The sequence below is a fragment of the Nuphar pumila genome, chromosome 8 (assembly GCF_984573655.1).
Source record: "Nuphar pumila chromosome 8, dmNupPumi1.hap1.1, whole genome shotgun sequence".
Lineage (NCBI taxonomy): Eukaryota > Viridiplantae > Streptophyta > Magnoliopsida > Nymphaeales > Nymphaeaceae > Nuphar > Nuphar pumila.
Genome location: NC_143256.1, coordinates 28142410 through 28162893, shown reverse-complemented (window position 1 = coordinate 28162893; position 20484 = coordinate 28142410). Strand labels below are relative to the sequence as shown.

Sequence of the window (20484 nt, the reverse complement as noted above, 5' to 3'; positions counted from 1 at the left end):
AATGTACTCACAACATGGCCGAGTATGAAGCTTTGATTAAGGCCTCAAAATTTTGCAAAATTTCAATGTTAGAAGAGTACATGCCTTCGGCGATTCATTGCTTGTTGTCAGCCAAGTTAACGCTAAGTGGCAAGTCAAAGATTCAAAATTGATCCCCTATCAGAAGATCACCTTGGCTCTCATAGGCGATTTCGAAGAATTTCAGCTCAATCATATCAAGAGGGAATACAATCATATAGCCGATGCCCTAGCCTGTCTAGGCTCCATTTTGTCATTCAAAGACAGTGAATCCTGCCATTCCTTTGAGATTGGCAGACTTGATCAACCTACCTTTATTCCAGCTGAGCAAGTGATCCAAACCACTCAAAAAGAAAATCCTTGGTACCAAGACATCAAAAGCTTTATTGAAACCGGTGAATTTCCACCGGAGATGTCAAGAAAGGAGCAATGTGCGATCCAGCACATGTCCGCTCGCTATTTCATTCTCGCTGATACTCTTTACCATCGTGGGTTCAGTTCTGAGTACGCCAGATGCTTAGATAAGGATGAAGCCATGGAAGTTGTCTGAGAAGCACACAAAGGAATTTGTGGTGGCCATGTCGGTTACCAAACACTCGTCAAGCAGATTATCCGAGCAAGGTATTATTGGAAAACCATGCATCATGATTGCCATCAATTTGTGAGAAAGTGCATTAAATGTCAAATGCACGCACCTTCCATTCAAGCGTCAGCCACATATTTGCAGTCTGTGGTTTCTCCTTGGCCTTTTTCAATATGGGCCTTCGACGTAGTGGGTCCAATCACTCCTTCTGCATCTAATGGCCACAGATACTTCCTCGCAGCTACAAAATACTTCACCAAATGGGTCAAGGTTATAACTCTGCGAACAGTAGAAGGCCAATGGTTGTACTTTTGGAGATGCATATTTTTAAAACAATATTTTCAATGAAATCAAGGGAAAATCGTCAACCAAAGATATAAAAATCCGACTTTCCATAGAGTGGCGAGTATGGGTCGAATCCACAGGGAACGGGATACTTCTGAACTAATTCTAAAATAGCACTTTATTAATATAACAAAGTTTACAATCTATGTCAATATTACAATTTAAATCAAATTACAATCTAAACTATGAAAATAAACTAAAATAGGAAGCTAAGTCTTCTGGAGATCTCCAGGGGCAAAACTATCTTTTCACCACAAGTGCAGTTGCACTTCATAATTGAATTACACCTGTGAACCTGTTCTAACTTATCAACCTCCAGGGCGATCCGACAACTGAGGGGGAGAAAAGAGTGGACTTTGCTTGGCTTTGCACTGTTCAGAACCTCGTTGATGTTGGAAATACACCATGGAACCATGTCCTACAGCTGCAACACGTTGGAAATCCACCGAAGATGGAGGATGACCCGATTCTCGATCGGGGGGCGTAGAAGACCGGATGGAGGTAGAGCTGACCCTTCTCGTTGGAGTGTTTCGCACTTCCACTCGAGAAAAGTGTTTCCCACCTCTACTGCACCTGCAAAACACAACAACCATAGAGATTAGCCAACAGGGAAGATTAAGAAATGGAGAGGTTGTGAAAGAAGGCAAGAAAAAGCTTGAATCTCAAGCTTGTCTTCATGCTCTAATGGAGATGGAAGGGGGTGAGGGTTGAGAAGGGGGCTGGAGTTAGATTCGTGCCCCTAGGGCACAAAATCCAAAGCAAAGACAGTCTCCAAGCTGGGCGTCTCCTCCCTCTATACACGATTTTTCTATTTAGGCATTTTTTACAAAAACAGTGTTAAAAAGAAAATAATTGTTGGGCGCCTCTTTCTGCAGAGGGTTTTCAGAAAATGTTTTATGAAAACGTGAATTGGGTTGGCTGGGGTGGATCTCTAAGTGTTTTGATCCAGATCCAAGGTCCAAATGGACGTTTGGATCCAAATCCTCTAAATCGGCTCTGAGATTTGAGCCACTATATTGTAAATGCATTAATTCTTTCAAATTAACTCCGATTTCGATGAAATTCGAACCAGAGCTCCCTAACATCTTTATGCACCTAAGTGTATGCTCTTAACCTATAGATGATGCATTTATGCAATGAAAATGTGTTAATAAAACGTATCATTTATGCATCATCAACCGACATGTGGTTTCTTTCATTCATAAGAATCTTCTTTGTCGTTTCGGTGTGCCGCACGATATTGTGTCAGATAATGGCAGCCACTTTAAGAATGAAAGGATGAAGACCTTCTGTTCGAAGTTTAGGATTCATCATCATTTCTCGGCTCCGTATTACCCTCAAGGGAATGGCCAAGCAGAAGCCACCAACAAGATTTTGATCCGCATTTTGGAAAGAACTGTGGAAACAGGCCACAATTGGCATGAGAAGATGCATGATGCACTTTGGGCGAACCGAACCACCATTCGGACTCCAACCAATGCTACACCTTCAGAGCTTGTCTATGGGACCAAGGTGGTACTACCTCTTCACGTCCAAAAGCCTGCACTCAAGTTTGCATCACTCATTGAACTCCCGCTTGATTAGTATCAGCAGCAGAGGTTGGTACAACTTGATCTGTTGGACGAAAAGAGACTCAAGGCAGCAGAGCATGCTCAAGCTTATCGTCAAAGGATAGCTCGACACTACGCCAAATCCGTCATTGAGAGAAGATTCCGAACTAATGATCTGGTGCTCAGATCGATAACTCATCTCAAGCATCGACCATGGGGCAAGTGGTCACCCAATTGGGAAGGCCCTTATGTGGTTAAGGAAGCGCTGCCTCACAATTCCTATCGTTTGATAAATGCAAATGGGGTGGAACTACCAGATCCTATCAATGCTCTGTTTCTGAAGAAATTTTATGCTTAAAATATCCATTCTAGCCTCTGTACTCTTCAAAGAGCCTTTTTCAATAAAGCAATAATCTTCTATCAAATTCTCACATTCTTCTCCGTGATACTGGGGCATTTTATTTTGATCTATACTTGCTTTCCTTCATCATGTGCAGGCATGATTAGACAAACTCTTTTTTTCAAAATCTTATCAATTTTTCAGTTAATCTTGTTATCTTTATTAATTGCATTCATTTTATTTTCTCATTTAATCAAATTTTTCATCAATTTATTATCCATTTTATCAAGTTTTGTCAAGTGTTATCAAGTTTTATCAATTTTATTAAATTTTATCAATCGTTCTACCCTTTCAGGTTAAGGGTTAAACCTGATGCCTCTGTTCAATGAGGTACTTCTTTATTCGTTTTACCCTTTCAGGTTAAGGGATAAACCTGATGCCTCTGTTCAATGAGGTACTCCTTTATTCGTTTTACCCTTTCAGGTTAAGTGATAAACCTGATGCCTCTGTTCAATGAGGTACTCCTTTATTCATTTTACCCTTTCAGGTTAAGGGATAAACTTGATGCCTCTGTTCAATGAGGTACTCCTTTATTCATTTTACCCTTTCAGGTTAAGGGAAAAACCTGACCCTAGTCCTTCGAGGTGTTCCCATTCAGGATAAGGGATAATCCTAAGACCCCTCATGGGAGCAACAGTGCTACCTGTGAGAATTCTTTTCCAAAATAAACTTTCAATAAATTTCTTTAATTCTTCTCCATTTTTATAAATTTTATTCTTTTCCCCCTTTCAAGTTAAGGGTTAAACCTGAACCTCGTTCTTCGAGGTACGCCCTTTCAGGTTAAGGGATAAAACCTGAATTATTTCCCATAAATTCCTCAATTCACATCAAATTTTATTCTATACTCCTTCAGGATAAGGGAAAATTCTGAAGCCGTCATAAATAAATTTGAATCTTAGGCCATCTTGGGTCAAGGATCTCGAATGAATCTCTCATCTTCTTCATTGTCAGAATATATTTATACCTTTTGTCGATCCTTCCAGAATCCGACTCCCGGGTTGGAATCACTTCCTTCCCATCTGAGTTCTGACTCAAGTTTTTGTTTTGTTTTCTTTTATCTTTTAAAGATCCGGGTTCTAACTCGGGTTTTTCCCTTTTTATATATCGTTTAAAGTTCTGAGTTCCGACTCGGACTTCCTATCAGACTCAATGCTTGTGTTGGAACTGATCGTTCCTTTGAAGATTCGAGTTTTCAAACTCAGGTTTTCCATTTTATCTTTATTTTTAAGATCCGGGTTCTGACTCGGGTTTTTTTCCTTTTCTATATATCGTTTGAAGTTCTGAGTTCCGACTCGGACTTCCTATCGAATTCAACACTCGAGTTGAAACAGATCGTTCCTTTGAGGATTCGAGTTTTTAAACTCAGATTTTCTATTTTTATCATTATTTTAAAAGATCTGGGTTCCGATTCGAGTCTTTTCTTTTATTGTCGTTTGAAGCTCCGAGTTCCGACTCGGACTTCCTATCGGATTCAACACTCGTGTTGGAACCGATTGCTCCTTTGAAAAAATTGAGCTTTCAAACTCGGGTTTTCCATTTTTCCTTTGTTTTGAAAATCCGGGTTCCGACTCGGGTTTTCCCCTTTATCTTCCATTTTCACGATTTTGAGTTCTGACTCGGATTTCCCCTTTTGATCCAATGCTCGTATTGGACCAAAGTTTTTTTTCTCTTACATTCCCTTTCAGGTTAAGGGACAAACCTAAACTTCCCCTTTAGGATAAGGGATAATCCTGAAACATCGGCAATCATTCCTGCTTCAATTTCTAAACATCTTAGGAGTATCGGTCTCTTCTTCAAAATCTAGTGCTCGTACTGGTGCATTTTCAAAACTCAGTGCTTTTACTGGTGTGCATTTTTGAAAACCCAATACTCGTACTAGTGTGCATTTTCGAAAACCCAGTGCTCGTACTGGTGCATTTCGAAACCCAGTGCTCGTACTAGTGTGTCTTTCAAAATCTAGTGCTCGTACTCGTGCATTTTCAAAATCCAGTGCTCATACTGGTGCCTTTTCAAAATCCAGTGCTCATACTGGTGTGTGTTTTTCAAAAACCCAGTGCTCGTACTGGTATATTTTCAAAATCTAATGTTTGCACTGGTGTGCATTTTTGAAAACTTAGTGTTCATACTGGTGCATTCTCGAAACCCAGTGCTCGTATTGGTGTGCACTTTCGAAAACCCAGTGCTCGTATTGTTGTGCACTTTCGAAATTCAGTGCTCGTACTGGTGTGTTTTTTAAAACCCAGTGCTTGTACTGGTGCATCTTCAAAAACCAGTGCTCATACTGGTACATCTAGCGCTCGTGCTAGTGTCTGGTTGACTGATCAGTTAGCTCTCCAGATTCAGTCTTTGTACTAACCGTTCATCAACATTCAAGTTTTAAATCTCAATTTCAACCTTCGGGTTACCATTTTGACAAAAATCAATCGTTTTTCTCTTGCGAAGGACCCTCTTTTGGGAGAGTTCGAGGGAGCTCGTTCCTTTCGTATGCAACCATCTTTTCGTTCGCAAGAACCCTTTTCCAGAGAGAGTTTGAAGGGACTCATTTCTTCGCGAACAATTTGCAGAACAACAACCAACTTTTCACAAAAGAACCCTTTTTTTTTTCAGGGAGAGCTTCGACGGAAGCTCATTTCTTTTTGTGGCCCCCATTTTTCTCATCTTTGGCCAACCCCTTCACAGAGGACTGTGATCATCGCAAATTTTTTCCTCTTGGTTTCTCTCTCTTCCTTCTCTTTTCCTTTCTAACCTCTATTTCCCTTTTTAAAGGGAAAAATAAAAGACAGAAAAGACGAGGGAAGAGAAAAGAAAAGAAGAGAGAGAGAGAAATTCTTTTGCAAAGATCTCACTTGACCTTAATTTTGAAAAAGGTTTTAAAAGGTTACTCGCCTCCATTTTTGAAATATTTGCGGGAAAATTGGGAGACAGGATTCGCTCGTCGGTACGAGGTTCGACCGTTCCTGGCGCCTTTACCAGGGGTAATCGAACCAAGGATCGAATTCATGCCTTTTGCTTTGCCTTAATATTATCTAAGAATTTATTCTAAGTCTAAGGATGTACAAAGAATCATGCTTGTGTAAATGCAAAGGATGTATGCTCTATGGAGAAGAATTTTGGAAATTTTATTCAAGTGATTTTGAAATCATGAAGAATATGATGAGGAAATGGTTTTTGAAGGTTGAAGACAGACTTGGAGAAGTTAGATTTTCTAACTTAAGATTTAGAATAGATCTTGAATTTTGAAATAATCAAAGATTGAGATGAACCTGAATTTGAAGAAGGAAGTTTAAAGATAAGAATTGAAAGTTTGAGTATGGACTTCAAAATTAATTTAGAATTGGGAGTCAAGATGGAATTTGAAGATAGAGGGAAACTCTAAATTTAAAATTTAAAAATCAGAATGAAAGGTGGAAGAGATCTAGATGGGATTTGGAAAGTAGAATTTGAATCTAAAATCTAGAATCCTAGATGGAGTTGGATCCGAAGTCTGGAATCCAAGATGAAGTTGAATCTGGAATCTAGAATCCTAAAAGGGAGTTGGATCCGAATTATGGATTTTGAATATGCATTTGGATTTCAAGATCTGAATTGGATTTGGATTGGGATCTTTTAAAATATCCAAGTTGAAAATATCAGATTTTGAGAAATCTGGGATTGAATTTGAAAATCCATATTGAATCTGAAGTAGATTTGAGAAATTCCCATGGAATTTAAAGATAGGATTGGATTTTGGAAATTGCAAAGTTAAATTTGAAATTTTTGATCTGAAATGTTGAATTGAATTTGAATTTGAATTCTAAAGATGAATTTGGAATTTCAAAGTTGAATTGAACTTTGAAATTCGATTTGAATGAGAAATTGAATTTTTGAATATAAAATGAATTTAAAATTTCAAAGTCAAATTAGACTTTGAAATTGAAATTTGAATTTTTTAAAATGTGATAGAATTAAGAAAAAGAATTTGAATTTATAAATGAGAATTGATTTAAGAAATAAAGAAGGTATTTGAAGAATTATTTCAAAATCACTTGGATTTTGAAAAAGAATGTTGAAAATATGACATAGTTCTATCCTAAATGATGAAATGAATGAAAGAATTTTGAAAATTGAATATTTAAAAAGCATATTTCATTCTTTAAGTGAATTGAAATAAGATTGAAGATATAATACATCCCTGACTATGGTCATTGAATGTATTATATAATAATCATATTTGAATTCAGGTGAAGAATAAAACATATTTTGGTGCTTTTATAGAGTTTAAAATGAAATTAACTCTTAATATATCCTGACTATGGCCATTGATATATATTTTGAGTCAATTTTAAGTTAAACCCTGATAGAAGAAGAAAATATTTAAAAATATGATGATTTTTGAAGAGGGATCCAGTGTTATTCCATAAAAGATGAAAATCCAAAGTTTTGTTCACATCTTGACTATGGCCATTGATGCAAATCATCAACTTAGAACTTAATCACCTTTTATTAGAATGGTGCATGTGCCATTTGTGTTCCCATTCGTGAAATTTTGCAATAAAGGAGGAAAAGGATATGAAAATAAGCATTTCTAAAGTATGCATGCTCATACATTCTAATCTAGAATTGGAAATGTAAGATTCTCATTAATATTTAGTTATTACATCATTGAAAATAAAAATCCCTAATTTAGGGTGAAATGTAGCATTTTCCATGTATTTTCTGCAAAATGGAGTTAGTACAAATACAAAGAGAAATGGTAATACCATATGGGCTCAAGAAGGCAAATGATGAAATGAATTTAGAATGCATATGAGATGGCGATATAGGAAAACATAGACTTACTATGAACATAAAATGCATGAACTGTTTTGGCATATATACACACCAGAGTTTTGGTATAAATTTGACGAGAAAGCTAATGCGTGTGCCACCGAGGCTGTGAGATGTGCTATATAATATACAAATGTATAGAGGGAAATGGTGCATCAACACACATGGGAATGACATGCTAGATAATGAGGTATGGATGTTGCGCGAGCACTGCCGTGGGGATCACAGCAGGTGGTGGAGGTTGTGTTGCAAGAAGGTGATAATACAGGTGGATAGGGTGTTGGATTATTACCATGTATGGGTGAAGGGATTATAGCAGGGAATAAAAGTGGATGTTGTTGAATAATGTTGTTGGACAGCAGATAAGGTGGAAGTTGAAATGCCACAGTAATGGGATACTTGTTGAGGTTGGACAACAAGTGATGGCATGTTGTGACAACAAATGGAGATGGGCAAACATAGTGAAGGATGGATGCTAGGCAGAGTGAACATAGGTGTGCAGGAGCTGGAGTGAATATTATGAGGCAATCACGGCTATTGGTGAGAGATGATATGTGGCTCGTGCAAGTGATTGCACATAGGAGATGATATTGAAATTGGCTATAATGATGTGGTGGGTGGATGCTGAAGGCGTAAAGGGGTTGAAAGGGGGTTTAGCAGGAATTGAGTGACTACAACAGTGGTGGCTGTGAAGGAGGGGTTTGCGAAAAGTATTGTAGTACCTAGGTGTTGTTGTAGATGAAGGGATACTGGGTACAAGAGATATAAGGCAAAAGAAGTGAGAGGATGTAAATGGAAAATGTCACTAATAGAGTTATTGAAAGTGAAGCAACCAGGGTAGAAGAAGTCTTTAGAGGATTAAGCAAGGAAGTATTGAACGCCATATTCATGGACATGAAAAGCACGAGAAGCAAAGGAGCTCCTTCGCAATCTGCTACATTTACTTCTGCAATGATAAGGCAAGCCGCACCACTGGTCACAGACATGGGAAGCTCAGCAAATGAAATGCCCCTCAGGTTTAATAAGGAGGGCTTAGAACCCAGACCCAAATGAGTTGACAACGAATAAGTCAAGAGATTTTCCCTTCGGATGTTTTGCAATAAAAACAAACTCCTTGAGAATTGACACACAGGCTTAAAAATACAGATGAAGCCACCATCAAGGTTAGCCCTATAACCTTTATTTGGGACAATGACTGGCCATCATTTGCCCCACTCGCAATAGCTACAATTACCCCAACAGCTACAAGAGAGTGACCCACTACCTGGTCCAGAGCATATCTTTCTCCCAGGATCAATACAGAAAAGCAAAGCTGCCACATGAAGAGTGTTTGCGACAATATGGGTATATCTGGCCCAGGAAGCATTTGAGGTGTTGTAAAAGGCAGAATTTTACAAAGCACTAGACTCAGCCTCATGAGTCTAAGTTGATAAAGTATCTTGGGAAGAAGGAACATCTGAGACCTGAATGTGATCACAAACAGGGTTGGCCACTAAATCCATGATACCAATACTACCAGCAACTTGTCTAGCACCATTTTCACCAAGCCCACACATTATAATATAAGGCTTTTCTTATGTCAAGACAGGGACAGTTTTTAAGACACTCAGAATTGAAATCATACGCTACAGGTTTCCTAGTTTTCGTTGGTAATGAAACTCGTTCAACATTGGTGAATATGTGATGAGATTCATTGCATTAACTGATCCCACAAGGGGTTTAAACATGATTCTACAACAAGGAAAAGGCATTTTTACAGTAATTGTTTGGCAGGCTTTTACAGTCAATGGAATAAGATGTCATGGCAAATTACAACAAATTTCAATAGCAAGAAATCAGGATTTACAATAAGTGAAAGAGGAATTTACAGTAACTCAAATGCAAACACTGATCCTTCAAACCTAATACAATAAACAAATTAGCAAATCAATTTTAGATGCCAGACTTTCAAAATTCAAATAGTAAATTGGTTAGCCGACCAATTTCAGACATAAAGTTTAAGCCTTAAATTGATTAGCAAATCAACTCTGACATCATGCTCTCAAAGCTTAAGCAGTAAATGGGTTTCTGCTGTTCAGGTGAAGGGTAAGTCGATTCCTGCTTGATGCATAGCTAGTCCAATCTGCTGGACCGTGCTTTAGAGGAAGACAAATCAGCACAGAGTTCACCTCCATAGCAAATCTAGATCATACGTTGGGTGTTACCCCAATTCTGATCTGGATTTTAAAATGAATGACGTTGGGATGGAGGATTGGTGGGATGATGGGATTCAAGGGATGAAAGTATATACCCATGTTGAGGCAAACATGCCAGTGATACTCAGCCAAATGGAAATATAAACAGGCGTAAAAGAAAAAGGGAGTGGGAATGGGTACAGAAGGTGTACCACAACTATTGATTTTACAGTAAATAAAACAAAATTTTCATGATGAACTAGGTGCAAACCTTCACAACGAATTGATACAAATGATGCTCAAGATGGAATTAAGCTAGACGTAGCTAGACGTTGGATTTCTTTGAGAGTCATGCAAGAATTTTCATGGTAAATCAGGTTGAAAATAGTTAATCAGTAAACCAACTCTGAATCCAACTTAAGTTTGGCATGGCAAAAGCATAATACGATAGGTATTGAAGCTTTTACAGGATGCCGATATACAATCCCTTTTCCTTTTGAATTGAATTCAGCTCCATTGCAGGACACCAAATTAATACACAGAGGATTAATATCTAGTGGAATTGGGTACCGCATGACTCAATAGAACAAACACACAAGTTCATACATCCACAAGGGGAATAAAGTAAAGGATCAGACAGATCTAATGAAGCCGATAGATCATTGCTTGATGGTGGATGCACCATATGATCATTAGTAGGTGGATACACAATACCCAAGTGTGTATCGTCCAGATGCTATGGCAGAATGCATCAGATGGTAGTTTGTAGAAATATCCAATGAAAGAGAATAAACTACGAGAAAATCGAAAAATACGAGCAATAGGCTGAATTGATGACAGAAAGTGAAGGCATATGTTTATGCTACAACTAAGAATAAACATCTGCTGAACATGATGCATGAGAAGAAAATTAAATAAAATCAGCAAAAGAACAAAGAAAATGAGAAAGATAATGTGATTATAATGAGGTATAATGGAGTTAATAGTAAATCAAGGGATCTACAGGAGTAAACAACAAATCAAGGGTCATGAAATGAAAGATCTATAGACTAAAAGGGGAATAAAAGTAAAGCACGATGAAGTAACATACAAAGGAGTATCAAATCGAAAAAAAAGAAAATGAATTGCAAAAACAAAAAGAATGTTGGAACACGATCGTTCCATTTGATGTTGCACGTATGTGGATTGATATTGTTAGCAGCAAATCAATACCACAAGGGGTGCTTTAATGGGGCAAGAATAAGAAAAATCAGGGGAAAATAGAAATAACCGAGAGAGGAGAGAGGCACTTACCGTAAATTTGAGGAAATGAGAGGGAAGATGTATTGCTCCTACCTATTGCTGCAGGAAGGGTCGATTTCCTTCAGATGGGGAGGTGAAGACGATTCTCAGATGGCTTAAGCTTCGCTATGGGGCCGTGAGGAATGGTTTGCTTCAATGGCGGATCAAGCCTTCTTTACCCAGGGCCATCAGAAAAACAGAAGAAGGGATAAAAGAGAGGGGAAAAGAAGAAAAAAAAATTAAGGAGAGAAGGCGATGGTGGGGTGAAGCTGGATGCTCGAATGAGGCGATGCACGCCTCTTTATAAGAAGGAAGAGAAGAATCGAGAGAGAGCGAGAGAGCTCCTTCGGCTAACGAAAAGTCGTTTGGGATTTTACGCTGGAGGTCCCATGCTATTTTCAAAATTTCAATAAAAGGTTTTTAGAAAAGAGTTTTTCCAAAACAGGGTTTTTAGCTAAAGAAGGGTTTCAACAAGTAGATAAAACTACTCTTTTTCTGAATTTCGGAAGAAAGATCCAAAAATATAAGGGAGGCATGAGGATTTTAGCAAGCAGGACCTAAAATGAAGTTTTTGAAGGGTTTTTGTAAAATTTATTATTTTAAAGTATTCAAGATTTTCTAAAATGAGGTTTTTGGAAAATATCGGGTTAGATTTCGAAATTGGGTTTTCAGGAATGGATTCGTGTCTAGGAATATTGATCATACATTTAGAATTCGGATCTCAAATTGAGACTGGTCCCTGATTTTGAGAAAACCCCTGAGAAATATAAAGAATTTGAAATTTTTGAATTTTTTGGAACAATAAGAGATCCGAGATCAGAATTGGATCCAAATATTCGATTTGGATCAGAAATTGGGTCAGAAAATAAAAATTGAGCCTGGATTCCAGCAAATTCGAGAAATGAATGAAATTTTGGTTTCAAAATTGACCCGATTATTCAGAAAATGTGAGTTAGGGACAAAAAGGGAAATTTTGGAAAATTTGGGGTGTTCACAAGGACCCTCTTCTAGGGAGAGTGTGATGGACTCGTTCCTCTATGATACTTTTTCAACTTTATTTTCGGCCGCCTTTCCATAAGAGAAGCCTAGAGATAGGAAGTTTTGACAAAAACTTAATTTCTCCTCGAAAGTTCCGTTTTGCAAACACCTCCTCTTCAGGGAAGAGAGAAGTATTTTCAACTTCCCATTCAGGTAAGGGCTAAGCCTGAGTCTCTCTTTTTGGGGAAAAAAGAGAGGAGAATTTTGTCATGGATGTGTCGAGTCGATATCAAGCAATTACTTTCATCAAGGATTTCAAGAATATCTTGCCAATTTGCTATCAAAAGTCATTGTTGATCTCAAAGCTTTCATCGCACAAAGAATTTCCTCAAACTACCTTTAGTATTATTTCCAAAAGAGCAAGACTTTTGCGAAATAAGAACTGAATTCAAGCTTTTTCTGATGGTCAACCAAGAAAAGGAAGAAAAATCTTTGATATGACTAGCGAAGAAAAAATTCAATGATGTTGAAAAGCCACAAGTGAACTGATATTGATCACAACTATGGCACATTCTGAAAGATCATTCTTCTGGCAGTAAGACAGTGGAAATATCCTGGGCAGTAAAAAGAACCTACTCAATCCATATGTCCTCAGTCATTCAATCTGCAATCAAATATCCGCAAAAGGTATCTCTCAATTGTCGTCAAGATGAAGACGAATATGCGAGCTAGACCCCCGGGGCCAAAGAAGATTTGGATCATACCCGAGATGAAAGAGTTTGTGAAGGATCCTTCCAGGGAAAGTTCAGATCACCGTTGAGATGAAGGCAAATGTGATGAACCTCCCGACAAACCCTAAAAGATATTTGATTTCTGCTATCATCTAGAGATTTCAACCCAAGAAACAATATCATCAGTATAATTCCTAAGAAAAAGAAGGATTAAAGTATCTCCAAGATGAAGGAGATTGTGACGTACCCTTCCCCAAAAAAGACAGAAAAGTCAGGACATCTCCAAAATGAAAAATGATATAATAAGCATCTCGCTGAAGCCCAAGAAAGCTCCATAACTCAAAAGAGTGCAAAAAGGTCATCATGGGAAAAGCCCCAGGATATCAAACTGCCCGAAACTGTCAGGAATTATCTTTATCTATGTGAAATTCTTTTATCAATATCTTTTCACCCAATTGCTTTTATGAAGCTAAGAATATTTCCTTTCTTTTCATATCAAGAAAATTGATGTCTTCCTTGAAGAAACTCAACAGCAACAAATTTGAGTTTGATTCTTGATTCTACAGAGCTAGCCCAATTGGAGTTAATACTCTAGGTAGAAAGAGGTGATATTTTCACACATGAGCATAATTCAATCATTCTGAATCAACTACAAATTTTGGCATCTTATTGGCAATATTTTCTAGTTATCCCAACATGAAGTAAGAACTTGATGATCGTTTTAACGAATCCTGACGTCATCCCTCGCTAGGACTGGAAAGTCCTTTCGTTTCGTCTGATCTGAGCACTCTCAGATCTGCACACTTTCTTGTGTTTCCCACTATACCGTCATAGACAGTTCCCGCTCAGGATAAAGGTAAAACCTGAACTTTCTGCAAAAGATCTGTTATTGTCAAAAGCTATTTTAGTCTCAGCAATTAGGCACCCAAAATCAACCCCTTTTCAAGCTTTAGGGACCCCCATTTTCATCCTTTTGCAAACCCCTCTTGGACTTGTTGTGCGAAGTCTAGAGATCCCATCACAGCTTCCTCGCTCCTCGAGGATTCTGTATCCATTCAGGCTAAGGATTAAACATGTTACCTCGCTCCTCGAGGTATCACCCCAAACCTTCTGCGAGAGGTCGTCTGTCTTTAAAAGCTGATTTAGTCTCAGCAATGAGGCGCCCAAGATCATCCATTTTTCAAGCTTTATGGAACCCCATTTTCTCTTCTCGCAAACCCCTTTTGGATTTGTTTATCCAAACTCTGAAGGTCCCATCATGGTCTCTTCATCCGAGGATTTTGTATGGTCGCCCCTTTCAGGTTAAGGGTTAAGCCTGAACCTCACTCCACGAGGTACTTTCCATTCAGGATAAGGTTAAACCTAAGTCTCGTTTTGATTAGATATCCTTTCTAGTCCCACCACGATTTCTTCATCCGAGGATTCCGTACGGTTCCCCCCACTCAGGTCAAGGGTTAAACCTGAATCTCATTTCGGCGATGTATTTTCTTTTTGTCCCATCACGGTTTCTTTGTTCGAGGATTCCGTATGGTCATCCCTTTCAGGATAAGGGTTAAGCCTGAACCTCGCTCCACGAGGAATCTTTCGTTCAGGTTTGGGTTAAACCTGAGCCTCGTTTCTACGAGGCAATCCTCCCAGTACCATCATGGTTTTTCCCACAAAGGAATCCATGATTTGTACATCCGTCCAGAAAGGATCATACTTGAGTTTCATCTCGCAAGGCATTTTTCTAAAAAATGTCCCCTCAAGGTCCTCATGTATTCCTTTCCCCATTCAATTCATCTTGATATATCTTCGTCCCATCCAGGTTAAGGGCTAACCCTGAGTCATTCCAAAAGCTGATCTTATCTCACCCGTGAGACTTGATCAAAATTCTTATTTTCCACCATTTCGGGACCTTCACCCAAAGTCCCATCACGATTTCCTCACTTCTGTTATTCAGTCATATCATTTTTGAGGATTTTGTCTCCCCAAAACCATTCAGGATAAGGTATTAAGCCTGAGAAATCATGTCATTCAAAATAAATTCTTCCACACCCAGTTCAGATTCTCTGGTTGTGGCATTTTTCAAAATTTGGAGTGTTTTCTTTGCCACTAAGCTCGGCTTTCAACCGGCTTAGTAGCAAAGAGGGGCATCTATGAACACCCCAAATTTTTCAAAATTTTGTAAATAATCCATTTTTGCCCCTGGCCCCTATTTTCTGAGTAAATTGAGTCATTTTCGCTCAAAATTCTAGTTTATTCCTCGGATTTACTAGAATCAAAGTCATCCTACGTCTGACTCAATTTTAGATCCGGATCCAGTTCCGAATCCAAATCTGAGCTTCATTATCTAAGTTTTAAACTAAAATTACAAAAATACCAAAAATAATTTCTGAAATGCTCGAACGATCTATTCGGTGTCCGTTTGGATCCATTATCATATATTTCTCGATTCGAGGTCAAAAACTCGAATATTTTCTCAAAACTCTAATCCAAACCCGCTTTTGAAGAAATTTCAAAAGATCAAACCTGAATTCTCAGAAAGCCTCTCTTTCGTAAATATTTTCAAGTTTTTATAAAATTAGGTTAAAATCCTCTATTTTTCCTTAGATTTTAGCATTTTATTTCAAAAACACCAAAAAAAAATATACAAATTGGAGAAAATGCGAAAAAAAAATTTAGGTTTAAAAGTCTTTTCGAAGTGAGGACCATCTTTTGAGAAATCTTTTTAGAAAGGACCCCTTTCTGAAAATTCAGAAAAGTCCCAACAGCCTCCTGTCGTTCACAAACCCGCTCTCTCCCCATCTCTCGCGCTCCCTCCCTCTCATGGCCATCTCCCTCTCTTGTGCTCGAACCTTCCATCGATCTACCTTCATCCACCCTCCATCACCAACGATCTCTCCCTCTCGAGATCGATCTCTATAGCCAGCCATCGATCCTTAACAACCACTCCCCCTTCTCGATAGTTCTTCTCTTCCTATATAAACCGGAATCGAGAAGAAGGGAGGGCATCGATTGCATCCGCTTAACCCCTCCAGAATCACGATCTCCATCACTCTCTCGCATCGGTTTTCCACCTCTCCATAGTCTACCTGCCCATCGCTATTCTACGCTCTTCCGACCTTCTTCTTCATTTAGCCTGAAAGGAGTTCCACATTCGAGCTCCCCTTTCATCTGAAACCCCTGCAGAGCTACATGTGAGTAAGCGATTCTCCATCCTTTCTTTTTTTTTCCTCTATGCAAAGTTTCTTCCCTCTTTATCGCATTTTTTTTTTATTGTTCAGACCTTACCTTTTGGTTTTCTCTTCTTTCTTACGAAGCCTCAAGGTTGGGATCGACCTGCGTATGGCAGAATCGACCCACCTATAGGCAATATTAATGGGATCCTCTGATCCCAACATTTTTTTTCTTCTTTCTTTCTTTCTTTTGGTTTTAAGATCTACTTTATCAAAATCCTGCAGTTTATGTAAGGAGGAATTTCTGTTTATACTATTCCGAATTCAACTTTCCTCTTGCAGTTCATCTCCTCAATTTCCCTTGTTATTTTCTACTTGCAAATCTCGCATTCCGTTACCATTCTCTATTAAATTTTTTTTATTATTATTCGGATTTAACACCCCTTTTGCGTGTCATCTGGATCACGATTTATATCTGAGTATATTTTAATTTTCTCCTTTTCAGTTTTTAATTCCCCTTTTGATTTTCAGTTCTCCGTTTGTAGCTTAATTTCCTTTCTAGTTTTGATCTTTTGTTCACGATTTGGTTCTGCTGGTAATGTTTGAGTTAGTATTTTCACGATCATTGTCTTTTGTTTCAAATTAGCTGCTCATATCTTAATTTTAATTTCTAAATCTGTATTTAATCTCATGCTTTTAGTGTGCATTCAATCATGCCTCCATTCTGCATAATGAAATAAATTGTCGGGCCCTTAGCAATTCGGGATCAATATTTCAAATCAGCGTAATGATCGTATATGCCCTTCTAGAATTTGCTTAGATTAATCATTCTGTGAATTGGATATAGTTCGTATTCATAGAGGTTTGGATTTAATTATTCATACCACAGGCTCTTTATCATGTTGCATTAGGTTATATTTCTTGTAAAAAACTTTTGCAGAGTTATATTCATGGTACCACCAGTCACCGTGATATATATTCATCATATAACGACTATGTGATCTGCTGAATGTCTTGAACATCACCTATAAAGTAGACATTGATTCACTCCCCTAATTTGAAAGAGGAAAGATTCAACGATAATGGTAATGCAACTTATACCACAATTGTTAGACTGCAGATGGTTGGTAAATTCCTGCAAAAACCTGGCTCTGCGTAATTGCATCATCCAGTTCTTCTTTATATTCATTATCTATTGTACCCATTCATGTCTCCTTTTTTATTGCATCCTCTCAGCATCATGCATCTTTAAGATCTAGTGGTTTCGCATCGGGGCAATTTCCCTTCTGCATCATAGATCACCGCTCTTTGTAAAATTTGATTCAAGGCTTCTGAATAGTGGTGGCTCTTATAAGGCTTTTCTAGAATCTGAAGCATCAAGGTTATTATTGATGGATTGAGGTATCGTCCATGCCATGGCATAGGTTCAAGGTGTTGGTAAGGCGGGAAAGATATGATTGTCTACTAGAAAATGAGTATGCATCCAAGAGAAAGCCATGTTGTTCCTGAAATTAATGCAGAAGGTTTGTCTATTATCTGACTGGTTCGTAGCAGTATTAGTGGGTATATCATTTGCAGATATAATGACCCTCATTCCACCTGTGGCATATCACTTACTTTCACATCTGTTACATGGTACTCACCAATGCAACATTTCAATACAGCTTGGCGGCTCATCTCACATCCACCTTATCTCTGTAGCCTCCAACCTTTACATACATTACATGCCTTTTGCAGTATTTTAATTCCTCGCTGTTAGAAGAAGAATCCACTGATTGATGGCTTAAAGGTTTTAATTCTCAATATAAAGACCAACTGACTGGACCTTTATAGGGTGTCAAGTGATCTGAATACATTTAGCTGGTGCATCTTTCAATTACTAGGATCGTCTTGCCTTTTTTATCATAATGCCTCTGGGAAGTGTTACAACAACTTCACAAGATTTCATGGCCAGCACTATCCATTGAAGTGAGATCTGTGACAATCAAGAAGGGCTCTGCAACAATAATGCATGACCCAAGTTGGGGCATAAAGAGACCAACTAAGGAAAGTTTCCAAATGTGCATCGCTATGTTGGAGGTAAGTCTGCTGCAAACGAGAAGGGTGCTACAATGATAGAAAATCAAAGGGAGTTCAAAAGGAAGTTCCTGAATATCCCCATTCAGCTTCCCCCTTACCTTTGTCTTCCAGCTATTTTTTTTCCAAAGGCTACTCAGCAACTTGCGTCACAACTCATATAACTACTACAACCCAACACATCTAGTTATACAATATCACTTCCATCTTCCATGTCCATTAGCATACAACATAACAACACCACACCCTTCACAAATTTACCAAGCACGTCACAACCACTTCATTTTCCACTCACAATACAAATATTCACATATTTCTAGTTTCACAATCATACATTCACCTGTTATGATTCAATATAGTATGTAATTACCCTAGGACACTACTGCATCTCATTGCCACTGCGTTAGCGTATCAACACCTGCTCACAGCATCTTCACTGTCCATGCAGCCATCCCAGTATTATTCAACATCATCACATCTACCTCTCACCACTATAACAGTTGCACCATTTACACAACACTTCCTTCATTTTTTCCATGCCTTTCACTGCTGCTCATTCACATTGTATTCATCCTGACACATACACTTAGCTGCTGCAACAGTGCACCCATCACCTGTATATTCATTCACCAACTAACCGCACCCCCATCACATTGTGGCAGTTGTTCATCGTCTGTGTATCATGGGTACATTCACAACATTGATTTCCATTATAGTTGGGTTCATCTGCACCAAAAGTCGTGTTTAACATTTACTGTTGTCAATCTCTATAACATCATTTTTATTTACAACACCTCATTCCTCTTTCACAGCATATAATCCCCTGCTCACTACCTACCACCTATGAGGCACAGTCCATATCTCACAGAAAAAGTAAGTGGCTGTAGCAGTTAAGTGCATTGCTATCTTCAACATACAACATCATTCGCATATTATCATTATTAATTGCTGCCCATGTGCTATACCTCCAGAAAATCCTCCACTTAGCATCAACATCACCATTTTTACCCCTAGGCATTTCAGTACCTTTTTATCATTACCTTGTTGAATTTTTCCCTCACAAAACACTCTAGTGTATTTTGCAGCACATCTTCATTCCTTCCCAACAGTGTATCGCCTACAGGGATGACTTTGCATTTTCATGCTGTTTATAAGAATATGTCCAGTTTGTCATTTATTTTTGCTCATTTAGCAAGAGCATCATGTCTAGATATATATGCTTATTTTCTCAGTAAAGACAAACATGAGCATTTCCTTGGTAGAATCTTTGGTTCAAAGTGATGTTATTGCTTCCCACATACATCTAGTACTAACTCTGTTTTGCAGAAGATACGTGAAAATGCTGCTTTTTCTTCTTAAATTAGGGACTTTTGTAAAATTGAATTTCAATTCAAGAAATGTAATAGATAGATCATAAATGAGAAATTTATGTTTCAAGTACTAGATTAGAATGTATGAGCATACATAAAATTATATGTTTCATCTCATTTTTTTTTCCTTCTTTCAAAAAAAAAATCACGAATGGGACGTGCACCATTCTAATAAGAGGTGATTAAATCCTAAGTTAATGACTTGCATCAATGGCCATAGTCAGGATGTGAACAAAGCTTAGGATTTTCATATTTTATGGAATAGCATTTGGATCCACACTGGGTCTCTTTTAAAAAATCATCATATTTTCAAATATTTTCTTCCTTTATTAGAGTTTAACTTAAAATTAACTCAAAATATATATCAATGGCCACAGTCAGGATATATTGAGGGTTAATTTCATTTTAAACTCTATAAAGGCACCAAAAATATGTTTTATTATTCATTTGAATTTAAATATGATTATTATATAATACATCTTATGACCATAGTCAGAGATGTATTATATCTTCAATCTTATTTCAATTCATTTAAAGAATGAAATATGCTTTTCAAATTCAATTTTAAAAACCTTCCAATTCATTCATCATTTAGGATAGCATTACATCATATTTTCAAAAATTCTTTTTTTCAAAATCCAAGTGATTTATGAGATAATTCCTCAAATACCTTCTTCATCTCTTAAATCAATTCTTATTTATAAATTCAAATTCTTTTTCTCAATTCTATCTCATTTTAAAATTCAAATTTCAATTTCAAAGTCCAATTTGACTTTGAAATTTCAAATTCAATTTTATATTCAAAAATTCAAATTCCCATTCAAATTGAATTTCAAAGTTCAATTCAACTTTGAAATTCCAAATTCATTTCCAAGATTCAAATTCAAAATCAAATTTCAAAGTTCAATTTAAACTTTGAAATTCCTTATTCATCTTATGATTTCAAAAACTCAAAATCAAATTCATCCTTTATTTTCCATTAAGCCTTGACTCTCATAATTCAAAATCAAAGTT

General features: G+C 37.6%; 1 pseudogene; it reads right to left on the bottom strand.

The window, feature by feature from the left end:
* Positions 1 to 8424: 8424 nt before the first annotated feature.
* On the bottom strand, positions 8425 to 15781 carry LOC149829856 (protein CLT2, chloroplastic pseudogene; annotated as a pseudogene).
* Positions 15782 to 20484: the final 4703 nt, after the last annotated feature.